Raw genomic sequence first — 15,156 nt, forward strand, 5'->3', positions numbered from 1 at the left:
TGCTGGAAGGAGAAGTCACTGAAGGAAGAATCCTGGTGATTTACAAGTTTTATAGATGTGTAAGTGTTCATTGGAACTATGGGTTTCTTTAAGGAGACCCAGGGAGAGTGTATGGAGTTAGGAGATGATGGATGGAACATTTTCATCATCTTTGTGATTACAATCTGAATCTTTTTTTAAATACATTTCATCAGCTGCTTGACTTATTACATACTTACTACATTTCTTCCTTTCCGGCAAAAAATAAGAAATAATCACTAAGAATATATTCATCAAGAACATGATTCTTTTTCTTCTATCAAACAAAAGGAGATCATTTACTTATTATGAGGAATATGCTAGTTTGTATCATTACTTAGAGATAATAATGTCCTTACATTGTTGGTCTTGAGATAATCTCTATTTTTATACACTAAAGCAGTTAGTGCTTCTGATCACATTTTGGTCACATGCCAAATTGAGAGATTAGGCTTAACAGCTCTAATTAGGCTTCCTGAATTCAATTAGTGCTGGGAAGTTGTTTCTCAGTAGATAGTTTATCCTACACGATTTAGCTCAAAACCACATGTTTTCTTAGCTATTTTTTGTATCATATACATCACGTAAACTCGACTTTCCAAAGACCGTTCCGCATGAATGATTTGTTATCGTTACTTTCTGGTAAGATCTACTGAATACTGAAATGAAAGTGTTATGAGCTGTGTCAAATTCTACTTTGTGAGTCACTAGGGCTGTTTTTTGTACTATTTATTGCTTTCATTGTCCTCTTGATGTGCTAGAAAGTGTTGGTATAGTTTATATTTAAATTTTTCATTGTCCATTTTAATTGTGTGTTACAATTCTTTTTCAGGGAGATGGTAGCAGACTAGATTCATAGGGTATTAATTAAAGATTGCACATCTTTCCAAATTTAGTCACCTTGTTGCTTACTTGGCATATGTATTCCCCTTTTTTGGTTGTGAAATTGATATTTAAAACAATATTGCACAAGATGGCACTGGCAAGACTAATCTTATTTGCATGCCCATCAGAGTATAATTGATAATTATGTGGTTTTCTTTGAATCATGTATGAATTAGATGATATAAGGAGAGGGAAAAAAATAGAAAAAGTTAAAAGTCCCAGAAAGAAATAGAATCAGAGATGGAGGAAATTTGAGTCTATTCTCCCTTACATAGCAAAAGATTTCCTTAGTGATAGTCATCTATATGAATATATTCACTACCTAACCGCTCTTTGCTTAAATACTGAGTGTTTTCAAATCAAAGAATATCTTTTATTTTCTGTTGACCTGGCTATATAATAAAGGAAAGTCAATTAGTTATAATCAACAAAACGGCAGAAATTCCCTCATCATAAGGTGTCAGTACCCAAGGTCCTCTGACGCCTTCAATCTTTATCACGTTATGGTAACACAGCACATTCTCTAGACAGAATGTCTACATGTGAATAAACAATATATTATAATTTATGTCACCTTTTCCTCTAATATATTTTCCAAAATCTATTTTAAATAGGTGGTTTTTATATATAGCCTAATTTGCACTATATTATGATGTTTTGTTGTATTCTATCATCATTTATTTAACAAGTCATTTTGACAATGTTGGCTTCCAGTAGAATGCACTTACAAATATCCTTGGACTTTTTTATTCCCCTTTCATTTGTATTATTTTCTTGACACATACATCAAAAATAAATTTACCAAGTTAAGGGAAACTTGTTTGATTTTTATGACTTTTCTTAGTAGTATATCACATTATTCTACAGGGTTTTAAAAAAAAAAGTGTAAAGGCAAGGCATCTGCTCCCCAAAAACCCTCACTATTTTGGGCTTACTATTCACTTGGTACTTCCTAAGTGTTTACAGTTGCGCTTCTTTCTACCCCAGTTCCCCTTTTTGAAAGTAAATTCTACTCCCAAAATGGGGCTGAACTCAAGACTCCCAGAGATCAAGAGTCACATGGCTCAGTCCCGACTGAGCCAGCCAGGTGCTACTACATTTACTCCTCATAAATTGTCAGCAATGCTGAATTTTTTTCTTTTTTTTCCTTTTTTTAAAATGTTTATTTTTGAGAGACAGAGAGACAGAGTGTGAGCAGGGGAAGGAGAGAGAAGGAGACACAGAATATGAAGCAGGCTCCAGGCCCTGAGCTGTCAGCGCAGAGCCCAAAGTGGGGCTTGAACTCATGACCTGAGCCGAAGTCTGCCGCCTAACTGACTGAGCCACCCAGGTGCCCCAATGCTGAAATCTTTCAATTAGTCAAAAATTCATCTGGGGCACCTGGGTGGCTCAGTCGGTTAAGTCGCCAACTTCAGCTCAGGTCATGATCTCACAGTTCATGAGTTCAAGCCCCATGTCGGGCTCTGCGCTGACAGCTCAGGGCCTGGAGCCTGCTTCAGATTCTCTGTCTCCCTCTCTCTCTGCCCCTCCCCTGCTCATACTCTGTCTCTCTGTCTCTCAAAAATAAATAAACATAAAAAAGTATCAAGTGCCTAACATTTTGCCAAAAATCACTGGGTCTTGTACATAGACGTCATTGTCCATAGGTAGCACAGTGGAATGGTTTAAGAGCATGGACTCTGAAAGCCAGGTTACTATTCAGTAGGCATTCAGTAGGCCCACCACCGTTCATTACTACATACTCTTTTTTAGTGCAATATTTGGGACATGCTTGTAGTATGTTTATCTGAACATTGTTTATCATTGTTTATCAGAAATTCAAGTTTAACTGGCCATCTTCTATTTTTATTTGGGAAATTTGGCAACCCCACACATAGGTAGCTTGAACTTGGCTTCAAACCCACTTAAGGATTTGCTTAAGGTTACAGAGTTTCCACTGTACCAGGACAAAGATGGAGACAGATAATTTTCCAAGATATTCTTCTTTAAGGTAAAGGTATTCTTTTGTTAAGATTTTGTAATATTTACTAATTTTGAGAGAGGGAGAGTGGCGAGGGGAGGGGCAGAGAGAGAGGGAGGGAGATAATCCCAAGCAGGCTCCCCACCAGCATGGAGTTCCATGTGAAGCTCAGTGCCACAACTGCAATGTCAGGACCTGAGCTGAAATCGAGAGTTGGCCATTCAACCAACTGAGTTAACCAGGCACCCCAGGTAGTTGTATTTCTTACTCATTCTTACTCAACACTGATAGTGTTGTTTGTTAGAATCTCAGATCTGTGCAGTGATTTTGCATGGATCCTTGACTGTATCTGCTGTCTTCTGCATACCATGTAATTTGCAAAATGTACACTCAAAAGTCCCCGAGGCTGATCATTAGGGTGCAAATGAGCTCTACAGATCACATACCTTTCAGAACTCTTTGCTTTTCCTTTTTCTTTTTTTTAAATTTTTTTTGTTTTTTTTCCTGTAGATCCCTGACTGTTCAGTGAATTCCATGAAACATGTATAACTATTTTTATATAATTTATCCAGTATTTCTAATTGTTTCTGGCAGCAGGGATCAAGGAGAAGGTGTTCTGAGGGGAGAGTCATTCAGAGTATCTCAAATGATATTCTATCAGAACCAGATATACTTAAATCCTTTGTTCTGGCTAACTCTGAAATCTGGTATTCTCAGTGTCTCTTTCAAGCTTCAATATTCTTTATCAGTCGATGGGTCTAGCCCAGAGTATCTAGAATCATTTGACTTTGCTTTCACACTGCATAACCTGGTGATCTGTCCAATGACAGACTATGGGAGCTTTCTCTGTGTTCCATCTAATGATTTGAGCCACTACCACATTTTTCACTACCGGTGCTCTTTCTCCACGTTAGAACCCATGTCCCTATGCCCTAATCTCTGGAGTTGTATAGAATACAAGCCAATCTAAAGCTGCTACTACCAGCCCCCCAACTTGTCTTCTGATTTAGTCCAAAGGAATACCATTCTTACTGGTGTTTCCGGAAGTACACCTGAGACCCTCATGGGATTAGCCTTAGATTAGTTTTCTACTTGCCTTTAGGAAGACCAAATCTCAGAGTGAGGTTAGATTCCCCTGGGCACCCCTGCCTTCCTGGGTGAGTGACCAGTGGCTTCTTCCTCCTATTGGTCATGATGTCAGAGTTTCAGCTTGTGTTTACTCTAGGTCCACCAAGCCCTGTACATTCTTGGTACCAATGGTGTGTGAGAGCTGGTTTACACCAGATTGCAAGAACCAGTTGTTAAACTTCTAGAACTGAGACCTGGTAAATGAGACCAGCTGTGATTAAAAATTAAATTATAGAGGGGCACCTGGGGAACTCAGTCAGTTGAGTCCGACTCTTGATTTTGGCTCAGGTCATGATCTCACAGTTGTGAGGCTGAGCCCCATGTCGGGCTCTGCACTGACTGTGGAGCCTGCTTGGGATTCTCTGTCTCCCTCTTTCTCTGCACCTTTGCTGCTCATGCTCACTCTCTTTCTCTCAAAATAAATAAATAAATATTTTAAAAATTAAATAATAGAAACTTACAGTTAAATTATACTAAACATGATGGTAAGTGTAAAGTTCTTAGAAGAAAACATAGGAATCACTCTTTTTGCTTTGAGTTAGCAATTATCTCTTAAATATGACACCAGAAGTATAAATGACAAAAATTAAAAAGTAGGTAAACTGGACTGCATCAGAATTTAAAAGTTTCATGCTTCAAAGGACACTACGAAGAAAGTGAAAGTACGGCCCACACAATGGGACAAAATATTTGCAAATCATATATCTGGAATACATTTTTTTAAAACTCCTTTGACTCAATAATACTTTTTTAAAAAAAATAATCAAATTAAAACATCCATAAACGGGGGCGCCTGGGTGGCTTAGTCGGTTAAGCGTCCGACTTTCGCTTAGGTCATGATCTCGCGGTTTGTGGGTTTGGCCCCACGTCGGGCTCTGTGCTGACTGCCAGCTCAGAGCCTGGAGCCTGTTTCAGTCTGTGACTCCCTCTCTCTCTGGCCCTCCCCTGCTCACGCTGTCTCTCTCTCTCTCTCTCTCTCTCCTAGAAATAAAACATTAAAAAAAATCCATGAACGATTTGAATAGATATTTTCCCAAAGGTATACAAATGGCCAATAAGCACATGAAAAGATCATCAAAATCATTAGCCATTGAAGAAATGAAAATCAAAACTACAATGAGGTACTTCATACCCACGAGGATGGCTATCATCAAAAAGACAATAACAAATATTGATGAGGATGTGGAGAAAGTAGGAGTGTTTAGAATAGGTATGTCCATGGAAACAGAAAGTAGATTTGTGGTCTCCCAACACTGGAGGGGAGGGGGAAATGACAGAATAGTCACAGGTGTAACTGAACCCTATCACTGAGACGTTGAGTATGAAGCAAGGAAAAGTGTTATTTGAGTGGCAGCCTGATGAGGAGACAGAAGGGTGTATCAAATCTGTCTCACCTGACTGAGTTTAGAGTAAGTTTTTATAATCATACATCAAGATTATAAACATACTGAAGAAAAGGGCAGGAAAATGTATGACTGTTGATGAGGAACGACAGAGCATGTGCATTGAGCAAACATACATGTAACACAGAGCCATGTTCATTTGGGATGGAGACTTAACATTAAAGTGAGGCAAATTTTGGCATCTGACAACAGGAAGTCATCTGTGGGACAAGGAGAGGGGCTACGGGCATGCTCTGAGAGCTGGTACGAACTGGATGGGGTCTTGGACTCATTATTTAAAACGAGGAATGCAGAGCCTTGCTTGTTCATAGGCCGGAACCATATCAATGACCTTCATTTGTGTCAGTCCAGGCCACTGTGGAGATGGCTACTGGTTTGTTTAGCAGGGTCTGGAAAGAAACAATAGCTGGGGGAAAAAGTTACAGAGAGGGAGGGAGGCAAACCATAAGAGCCTCTTAAATACTGAGAATAAACTGAGGGTTGATGAGGGGTAGGGGAGAGGGGAAAGTGGGTGATGGGCACTGAGGAGGGCACTCATTCCCTATAACAACTGGGTATTGTAGGGAAACAAATATGACAATAAATTATATTTTTAAAAATAAAGAATCAAAAAGAAACAATAGCTGATTAGGGAAAAACAGGTCTTTGAAAAACAAGCCTTAAATTTCCCAGTGGTCTTAATTTCATTAATCCTGTGGGACACAGCGTCCCAAAGTTTCTTTTTGGAATGTTGAAAATGTTCTAGAATTAGATTGTGGTGATGGTTGCACAACTCTGTAAATATACTAAAAAAAACCATTGAATTGCACACTTTAAATGGATGAATTGTAAGGTATGTGGATTATAAATCAATAAGCTGTTAAAAAAAAAAACAGGATAACACGTATTCAAAGCACACCACTTACTGATTATTTTACATTTTACTATTACCTGTGCTCTTGAATTAATTTGCTACAAGATGGTGCCCAAGTGGCCCCAGAACATAGAATCAAATTTTATATGATGTTAGACCAGCAAAAACTGTTTATCTCAGCTAATATCTTGTTTATTTCTTCCTATCAGACAGCCAGATGGCAGGAGTGATAATACTGTACTAATCCCTTAGGAAGACTCATTTGCTTGAGATTTAGACACAAACAATAATGATCCACGCCATTATAAGAAATATAATGATGCCACAAAGGGCTTCATGACAAAATGATTAGAATATGTGTGCAATGGATCTACTCAGTCATCCTGCTGCACTTCATCAACAGATTTTGTTGAGTATTACAGAAACTGCAAAAATGAATTCAATCCTGTTTCTGTATGCAGTGAATGCTCAGTCAAGAAAGTAGAAACGGGGGTCGGGGAGCTGCAGGGATGCCTGGGTGGCTCTGTCAGTTAAGCCTCCAGCTTCGGCTCAGGTCATGATCTCATGGTTTGTGGGTTTGGTCCCCGCATTGGGCTCTGTGCTGACAGCTCAAGCCTGGAGCCTGCTTCAGATTCTGTGTGTGTGTGTGTGTCTCTCTCTGCCCCTCCCCTACCTCATGCTCTGTCTCTCTCCATCTCTCAAAAAATGAATAAATGTTAAAAAGATTTTTTTAAAGTAGAAACTGGTGCCTGGGTGGCTCAGTTGGTTAAGCGTCCAGCTTTAGCTTGGGTCATAATCTTGTGGTCGGTGGGTTCAAGCCCTACATTGGCCTCTGTGCTGACAGCTCAGAGCCTGGAGCCTGCTTCGGATTCTGGGTCTCTCTCTTTCTCTGCCCCTCCCCTGCTCATGCTCTGTCTCTCTGTGTCTCTCAAAAATAAATAAATGTTTAAAAATTTTTTTTAAAAAGAAGAAAGTAGAAACCAGTGTAAATACTTAACACGAAAGGCATTTAATATGGAGAAATAGGTACTTTAAATTTTTGAAAGGGTTTAATGAATGAAAGTTAGGCAGCTGCCACCAGCTTCCAGATTCACTAAAACTGAATCTGAAACTTCTTGCTTTCATGCAGAAATCAGAAAAATGCAAGAGATGGAAATCAGTGATCATGGTTGCCTTGCTGCCCTGGGCTGAAGAGCAGGAAGAGAAATGTAGAGGCCCCTCTTAGGCAAATAGGCTTGAGCAATGGAATGTAGAAAGGGCCCACAGCAAATCCCAGGCTGAATACAGACGGGCCCCATCACGCGACCCACCTCAAAATATCTATAGATCCTAACTAACCAATGAGCTACTTACAACCAGGCACAGTTAACAGAAAAGGAAGAATTCCATATCCCGCCTCACCTCCTCATCTTCCCGCTTTAACAATAGCACCCTCCCTAAACTGTCTGGTAGTGGACAGCCTTTCCTCTGTGGTCCCGGTGGGGACTCCCTTACAGTGTATTCAGTAAATGTCTACCTTCTTTGTTCTGCCTCAGGTGAGTTCTTTCACCTCCTGTGCTACCAGCTTCTACCCAATCGTCATACTACATTTGGGGGGCTTCCATCCAATTGAGAGACACCCCATTTAGACACCACAGGAAATGCCTGCAAAAAGTCATATCTTCAGCTCACATTTCCAACATCCCTGCAGGAGAAAGAAGAATGGCTTCTACCTCTCTTCTGCCTTATACCTCATAACTCTTTATGCCTTATACCTCATGCATGTATACATCTCATTGGCAGAATCTAAACTGTACCAGGAACCCTTCCAGCAAGGGATTGTGGGAAATGTAGTTCTCATTCACCCAGCTCCTCTGATGAAAGAGTATGAAGGGAATGGAAATGGTACTAAATACCAACAAATAACATTGGATTCATTACCCTCCATGGTAGTCAGGAAAATTTCTGAGACTGTATACAGTATGAGATAGGAATTGTTTCTTAGTGGTTGGTGATGCCAGTTACAGAAATGTAACCTTTCCAATCGGTAACTTGACAGGTCTTGAACCATTGGATTCCCAGGCACTTGACCAAATTGGCAAGCCCTGAACTTCTTGAGAGCTTATCTTCTTATGCCTTAAGAACATGCCTAAGATTCATAAAGCAAGGGTGCTGGGATGGCTTAGTTGGTTAAGCTTCTGACTCTTGATTTCTGCTCAGATCATGATCTCACACTCACAATTTGGTCTATGAGTTTGAGCCTCTATGTCAGGCTCCATGCTGACAGTGTGGAGCCTGCATGGATTCTCTTTTTTTCTCTCTTTCTCTCTGCCCCCCACCCTGTGTGCCCTCTTTCTCTCTCTTTCTTTCACCCAAAAATAAACTTAAAAACAAAAGAATCATAAAGCATGCTTGTGAATCCTCACTTGTCCCAATCTTTACATCACTAATGTGGAGGACCAGTATGAAGTCCTATGCGATGGCCGACTATCAGATTTCCTGTGGACTAGATTATGACAGAAAGCTGGAGATCTGATACAGCCCGGGGACAGGACTCATGTACTGCCACTCTTCTGGGTAAAAGTAAGCTGTCTCTGATGGTCTTTACTTATAAGTATAGAAGAGGAGTCAGAAAATAAGAGCTTATAGGCTGGTCATTTGTTTTTTAAACAAAGTTTTATGGGATCACAGTCCTTTCCACATTTACATATTATCGATGGCTGCTTTCATGTTTCCACAGCAAACTGGGTGGTTGGGACAGTGACCTTGCTGAGCAAAGTATTGCCTTCAGAAAAAAGAGTAATATAAACAAAACAAAATGTCAGGTTTACTTTTAGAACAAAACCATGGCCCCTTTATGAAAAGGAAACATGAAAGTATATTTATAGGAGCACCTGGTGAAAGTATATTTATAGGAGCACCTGGCTGGCTCAGTCAGAGGAGTGTGTGACTCTTGATCTCAGGGTTGTGAGTTCAAACCCCATGTTGGGTGTGGAGATTACTTAAAAATAAAATCTTTAAAATAAACAGATAGATGTGTATTTATAATAATTAAAAGCAAATATTTTTTTCTGAGATTTGAAATAATCAATATGTACTTAAATGGGCTTTCCCCTACGTCTACACATTCTGATATAAAATAGCCAGAGCTGTGCTGCTCTCTTAACCTCTGATTTGAAGGGGGGCGGGGGGGAGCCTGTTTAGAAAAATCTACGTATATTCTTTACACCATTTGGCAAAGTAACTTGCAATATTTGATCAACAATTCATTACTTCTAATGAAGCACATTAAAGAAAAATATTTGTTCTGAAAACCCTCCAAGGCAAATTTTGGCACATCAGGACCTTCAGTTAGAATTCACTAAGGGGTTACTGCTTAAGGTCATATTGACCTAAATGAAGAGAGACTGACCTAAGGTATGGACGCTGAGGTCTGTGTTTATCAAGTAAATGATCTCTCGGAGTTCAAGATCTGGTGGTGGGTGGGGAGAAGACAATGTCCAATGTTGACTCTCTGACCTTTTAACTTGTACTGCCACTTGCAGTTTTTCTTATATTTTGAATTCTCACTTCCCTGTAATAATTTGCAATTTATATATTGCTTCATAGGGTTAGCGTTTTAAAAAAAACATCTCATGATTTCCCTATCTCCCATTTCACAGATAAGAAACTGCTGCTCAGAGACTCTGTAAATTATCCAGCTTCACAGAGAAAAAGACAAAAGTCAACAAATATTCACCAAGCATCTGCTATATTGTAGGCAACATCTTTTTTTTTTTTTTTAGAGAGAGAGTAAGCAGGGGAGAGGCGCAGAGAGAGAGAAAATTTTATTTATTGATTTTGAGAGAGAGAGAAAACATGAGCAGCGGAGAAGCAGGGTGGGGGAGCAGAGAATCCAAAGCAGGCTCTGTGCTGACAACAGAGAGCCTTGTGCACAGCTCAAACTCATGCACCGTGAGATCATGACCTGAGTCAAAGTTGGACCCTTACCCAACTGAGCCAGCCAGGTGCCTCAAGAGAGAGAGAATCTTAAGGAGGCTCCATGCTCAGTGTTGAGCCCGACACAGAGCCTAATCTCAGGACCTTGGGATCATGACCTAAGTTGAGCACCCAACAGAGCCACTCAGGCATCCCTTGTTGGCATCATCCTAAGCCAGAACTTACATTTGATTTTTAGACTCCAAATCTAATATTCTTACTACTATAATTTATTAATCCTTTTCATTACAGAATGCCAGAAGTGGTGATAACATTTAAACACATAAAAATATACCAAGCACTGCCCCCAACCTGAGAAATAAGGTGGCCAGAAAAAGGGAGACACGACTGCAAGACTTTATGGCAAATGCTATTTATAAAGGTATTGAATGAATGGCCTCAAGAATATGCTTGTTACCACATGAAGAAATAGACTGAAGAATAGGAAGTAATTTTTAAGAGTTTAGTTGTGACATTCTGAAATGTTTAACCGCAAGAAGTTATAAAGTATCTCCAGATAATTATTATTATTATTAAAGAACAAGTTTATCTTTGGGGAATGATTCAAACACAGTTCTGCTTAAAGTCAGCAGCTATATGAAATGCTGCCCTTCTAGATCTATTATTCTATGATACTGTCTCTAGTTAGCAGGATGTTCCCTGCCCCACCTCCCCCGCCCCCGACTTTAATGTCCTATAAATCTGTTGGGGAACAGCTGTAATATCAGATAGGGAACTGCTTCTTGAAGGATGTGTCACTGAGCTCTGTGCAAATGTGCAGCAGGCATATAAGTATGCCTTTCTGTAGTTCCTTGCTGAGGCCACAGGCTATCAGATTCACAGGCTATCTATTTACTAATTTATCTTATGAACACTTAAATTTTAAATGTTTATTAATTTATTTTGAGAGAGGGAAAGAGAGAGAGAGAGAGAGAGAATCCCAAGCAGGCACCACACAGTGACCAACATGGGGTTCAGTCCCACAACCGTGAGATGATGACCTGAGCTGAAATCAAGAGTCAGTTGCTTAACTGACAGAGCTACTCAGGTGCCCCATGATAAACATTTATTATGCACACCCTGTGAACTAGATTTGTAAAGACTGTAAAATAGCTTAGTAAAACGTTTTCCTACCTAGTAGTTTTTGAGTGGCCTAGTCAAAACCTATGTTAGTGGTACATGTGAATTACCACCTTCATTAGAAAGGCCAGGGGGTGCCTGGGTGGCTCAGTCGGTTGAGCATCTACTTTCAGCTCAGGTCATGATCTCACAGCTCATGGACTCTATGCTGTCAACACAGAGAGCATAGAGCCTGCTTCCGATTCTCTGTCTCCCTCTCTCTCTGCCCCTCCCCTGCTCACATTCTACCTCTCTCTCTCTCTCTCTCTCTCTCTGTCTCTCTAAATAAATAAATAAATAAATGAAATAGCCAAACACTTAAAAAAAGAAAAAAAAAGAAAAAAGAAAGAAAAGCCAGTTAATACACAAAGGAAATGAAACAAGCATTCTTTTGCTATCTAGGACAGAGTTCAGCAAACTTTTTCTGTAAACAGTCATACTGTATTACTTTAGGCTTTGCAGGTCTATATGGTCTTTGTTGAAGCTACTTAATGCCCCATCGTAGTGCAAAAGTGGCCATAGATAACATGTAAGTGAATAGATGCGACTGTGTATCTATAAATATATTTATGGACACTGAGATTTGACTTCATATGATTGCCACATGTCATGAAACATTATTCTTCTGATTTGTTAAAAAGCATTTAAAATGGGGGCTCCTGGGTGGGTTAGGCAAGTGACTGACTCTTGATTTCTGCTCAGGTCATCATCTTGCAGTTCATGAGTTCAAGCTCTGAATTCGGCTCCAAGCTGACAGTGTGGATCCTGCTTGGGATTCTCTCTCTCTCTCTTTGCCACTTCCCTACCCTCTCTCTCGAAAGTAAACAAACTTAAAAAAAGAAAACCAACAAAGCATTTAAAATCTAAAACCCATTCCTAGCTTGGCCATACAAAAACAGGCCAGATCATAACTTGTCAATCCCTGATTCATGAAATTACTGTCTATGAAAGAAAAACAGTAGTAGATAACCATGAAGGATGCAGGAAATATAATAAAATATTAAAATACATATATAAAACTAAATGGTAAAAGTTTAAATTATTTTCATACCAAGCTTGGAAAGATGGTAAAGGGTTGAGTGGGTTCTGTATTTAGATGCAGCAGACTTAACGCTCCTTAAATGAGTAATTTCAGCAACTGGTAGAGAAGCAATTCAAATAACTGTATATTACAAGATGAAAAATAAGGACTTCACACCTTTAGATTTGTCATAATTCTTAGCCTTGTGTTGCTGGAAGCTGAATTGCTTCCCATAATATTCTCTTATATATATTTTTTTCAGAATAACTGACCTGTGTATTGATCAGAGTTCTCTGGAGAGACAGAACCAATGGGAACATTGGTATATGATTCCTTTTTTTTTTTTTTTTTCCTGAATGAAGGTCTAGAGCCAGACCTGAGATCCTGCATTTCTTTCTTTCTATTTGTTTGTTGGTTTGTTTAAGTAGGCTCCATGCCCAACATGGGGCTTGATCTCAGGATCTGAGATCAAGAGTCACATGCTCTACTGACTGAGCCAGCCAGGTGCTCCTCCATGTGTGATTTTTTAAAATAAGGAACTGGTTCATGTGTTTATGGAGGCTGAGAAGCCCCATGGCCTTCAGTGTGCAGACTGAAACCCAGGAGAGACAGGGGGTCAGTTCCAGCCAATGTCTGAAGACCTAACAACCAGGAATGCAGTGGGGGAAGTCGCAGTCCTGGAGCAGAAGACCAGTGTCCCAGTTCAAACAGTCAGGCAGGGGAAACAAATTCTCCTTTCTTTCACCTTTTAAGTTCTATTCAGACACTTAATGGGACTGTATGATGGCCTCCTATATTGGGGAAGCTGTGATATTGTGATTTATAAGAAGTGCATTTTCCAACTATGACGACTTTCCCACAAGAACATACCTCTTACGAAAGGTCTCCTTCATCCCTCTTCAGACGAGGGAACGCAGGAAGTGCCTGGTTCCTACTTCATGGATGTGAAGTATAAAATCGCCGCCGTCTTAGCTGTGCACAAACCATAGTTCTGTGCTGGCTGCTCTGCTGTCCTCAGTCTGTGTGCAGGAAGAAAAGCCAGGCTTGCAGAAGGATGCTCCTTCAGAAGCAAGCAGCACTAAAAGCACCTGAATCAAGATGAGTGGGTAACTATCCCAATAAACACATTTTGGATTTGATTTAATTATGTATTTATTCATTTATTTTTAACATTTATTTATTTTGAGAGAGAAAGAGAGAGAATGGTGGAGGGGCAGAGACAGAGGGAGAGGGGAGAATCCCAAGCAGGCTCCTTGAAGTCAGCGCAGAGCCCCACGCTGGGCTTGATCCCATGAACCGTGAGATCACGACCTGAGCAGAAATCAAGAGTCAGATGCTGAACTGACTGAGCCACCCAGGCGTCCCTGGATTTTAAATGTATAGATGTATATTTGTATGTATACATATTTGCATATTTGTACAGAGCTTTCAAAACCATTGGAATTTTCTGAGTAATAAGAGAAATACGAGGATCTTTTGTTAAAATATTTGGTCTCTTAGCTTCAGTTCCTGAAGTCACTTTAGAGCCATCCAGGTGAAATGGATGTCTTCTTATTCATAACAAGCCCTTTTCAACTACAACTGAGTTTGTGAAGTGACTTTTAGAAATCCCTAAAAGAGGGGGGTGGGGAGTGCTGGTTGTCAGGAGAGCCAAGCATGTGGTTGGAATTTTCAGTCCCACCTCCTGACCTCCAGGGAGAGGAGAGAGGCTGAAAACTGAGTTAAATCATCAACGGCAAATGAGTTGATCAACCATCCCTATGTAATGAAACATCCATAAAAACCCAAAAGGAGAGGGTTCAGAGAGCTTTCCTGATTGGTGAATATCAGGTTGGAGATGCAAGGATTGTGCATCTGGAGAGGGCATAGAAGTTCCATGTGCCTTCCCACATACCTAGCCTTATGCACCTCTTCATCTGGTTGGCAAGCTGCATCCTGGAATATCCCAAAAACAAATTGACCGTCAGCATATAAAATGTTCTTCTGACTTCTCTAGCAGCTCTAGCAAATTAACCAGACCTGAGGAGGAGGTTATGGGCCCCTTAGATCTCTAGCGGATTAATCAGAAGCAGGGGTGACAACCTGGGTTTGCGATTGGTGGCTGAAGTAAGAGTGGGGAGCAGTCTTGTAGGGTTGAACCCTTAACCTACGGGATCTGATGTGATCTCAGAGTAGGTAGTATGAGAATTGAGCTGAACTGCAGAAGATACCCAGCTGGTGTGGAAGTGCCCCCCACCCCTCATGTTGGAATTGGTATGTCTATGAGGAAGGCAATCTGTTTTACTCAGTCTACCAATTCAAATGTTAATCTTATCCAGAAACACCCTCACAGACACAAGTCAAAATGGAATTTAACCAAATATTTGGGTACCCCATGACCCAGTCAAGTTGACATATGAAATGAATCATCACACCTGTATTTCCAAAGCTATGTATCACTCATGGATAGTATGCTAGAAAAGTAGATCAGTGGTGTATTGTGAGAGGACCAATCAGCTCTCCTAAAAAAACCAAACTCCAGCTATCAAAGGTTTGGAACTGAGGGAGGATCCTCAAGCGAAGGCTGTGCCTGCACCTTGGAGTGGGTGCTGGAACTCACAGGTGTCACTACAGTATCCAGAAATTCCCTGCACTGCCCATGTCTTGTTCCCTGCTTCTCATCCTTTTGCCCAATTTTTACTCTATTGTCGCAAATAGCGGCACACAGTTACCACATGACAGCACCTTGCCTCGGTTGCATTGTTCGACTCATTTGTAACCATGATGCTTCCCTGATAGCATAGGGCGGGATGTCTTCGGAACCTACCTGGCA

This window comes from Hyaena hyaena, unplaced genomic scaffold (assembly GCF_003009895.1).
Source record: "Hyaena hyaena isolate Hyena2069 unplaced genomic scaffold, ASM300989v1 scaffold_178, whole genome shotgun sequence".
NCBI classification, from domain to species: domain Eukaryota; kingdom Metazoa; phylum Chordata; class Mammalia; order Carnivora; family Hyaenidae; genus Hyaena; species Hyaena hyaena.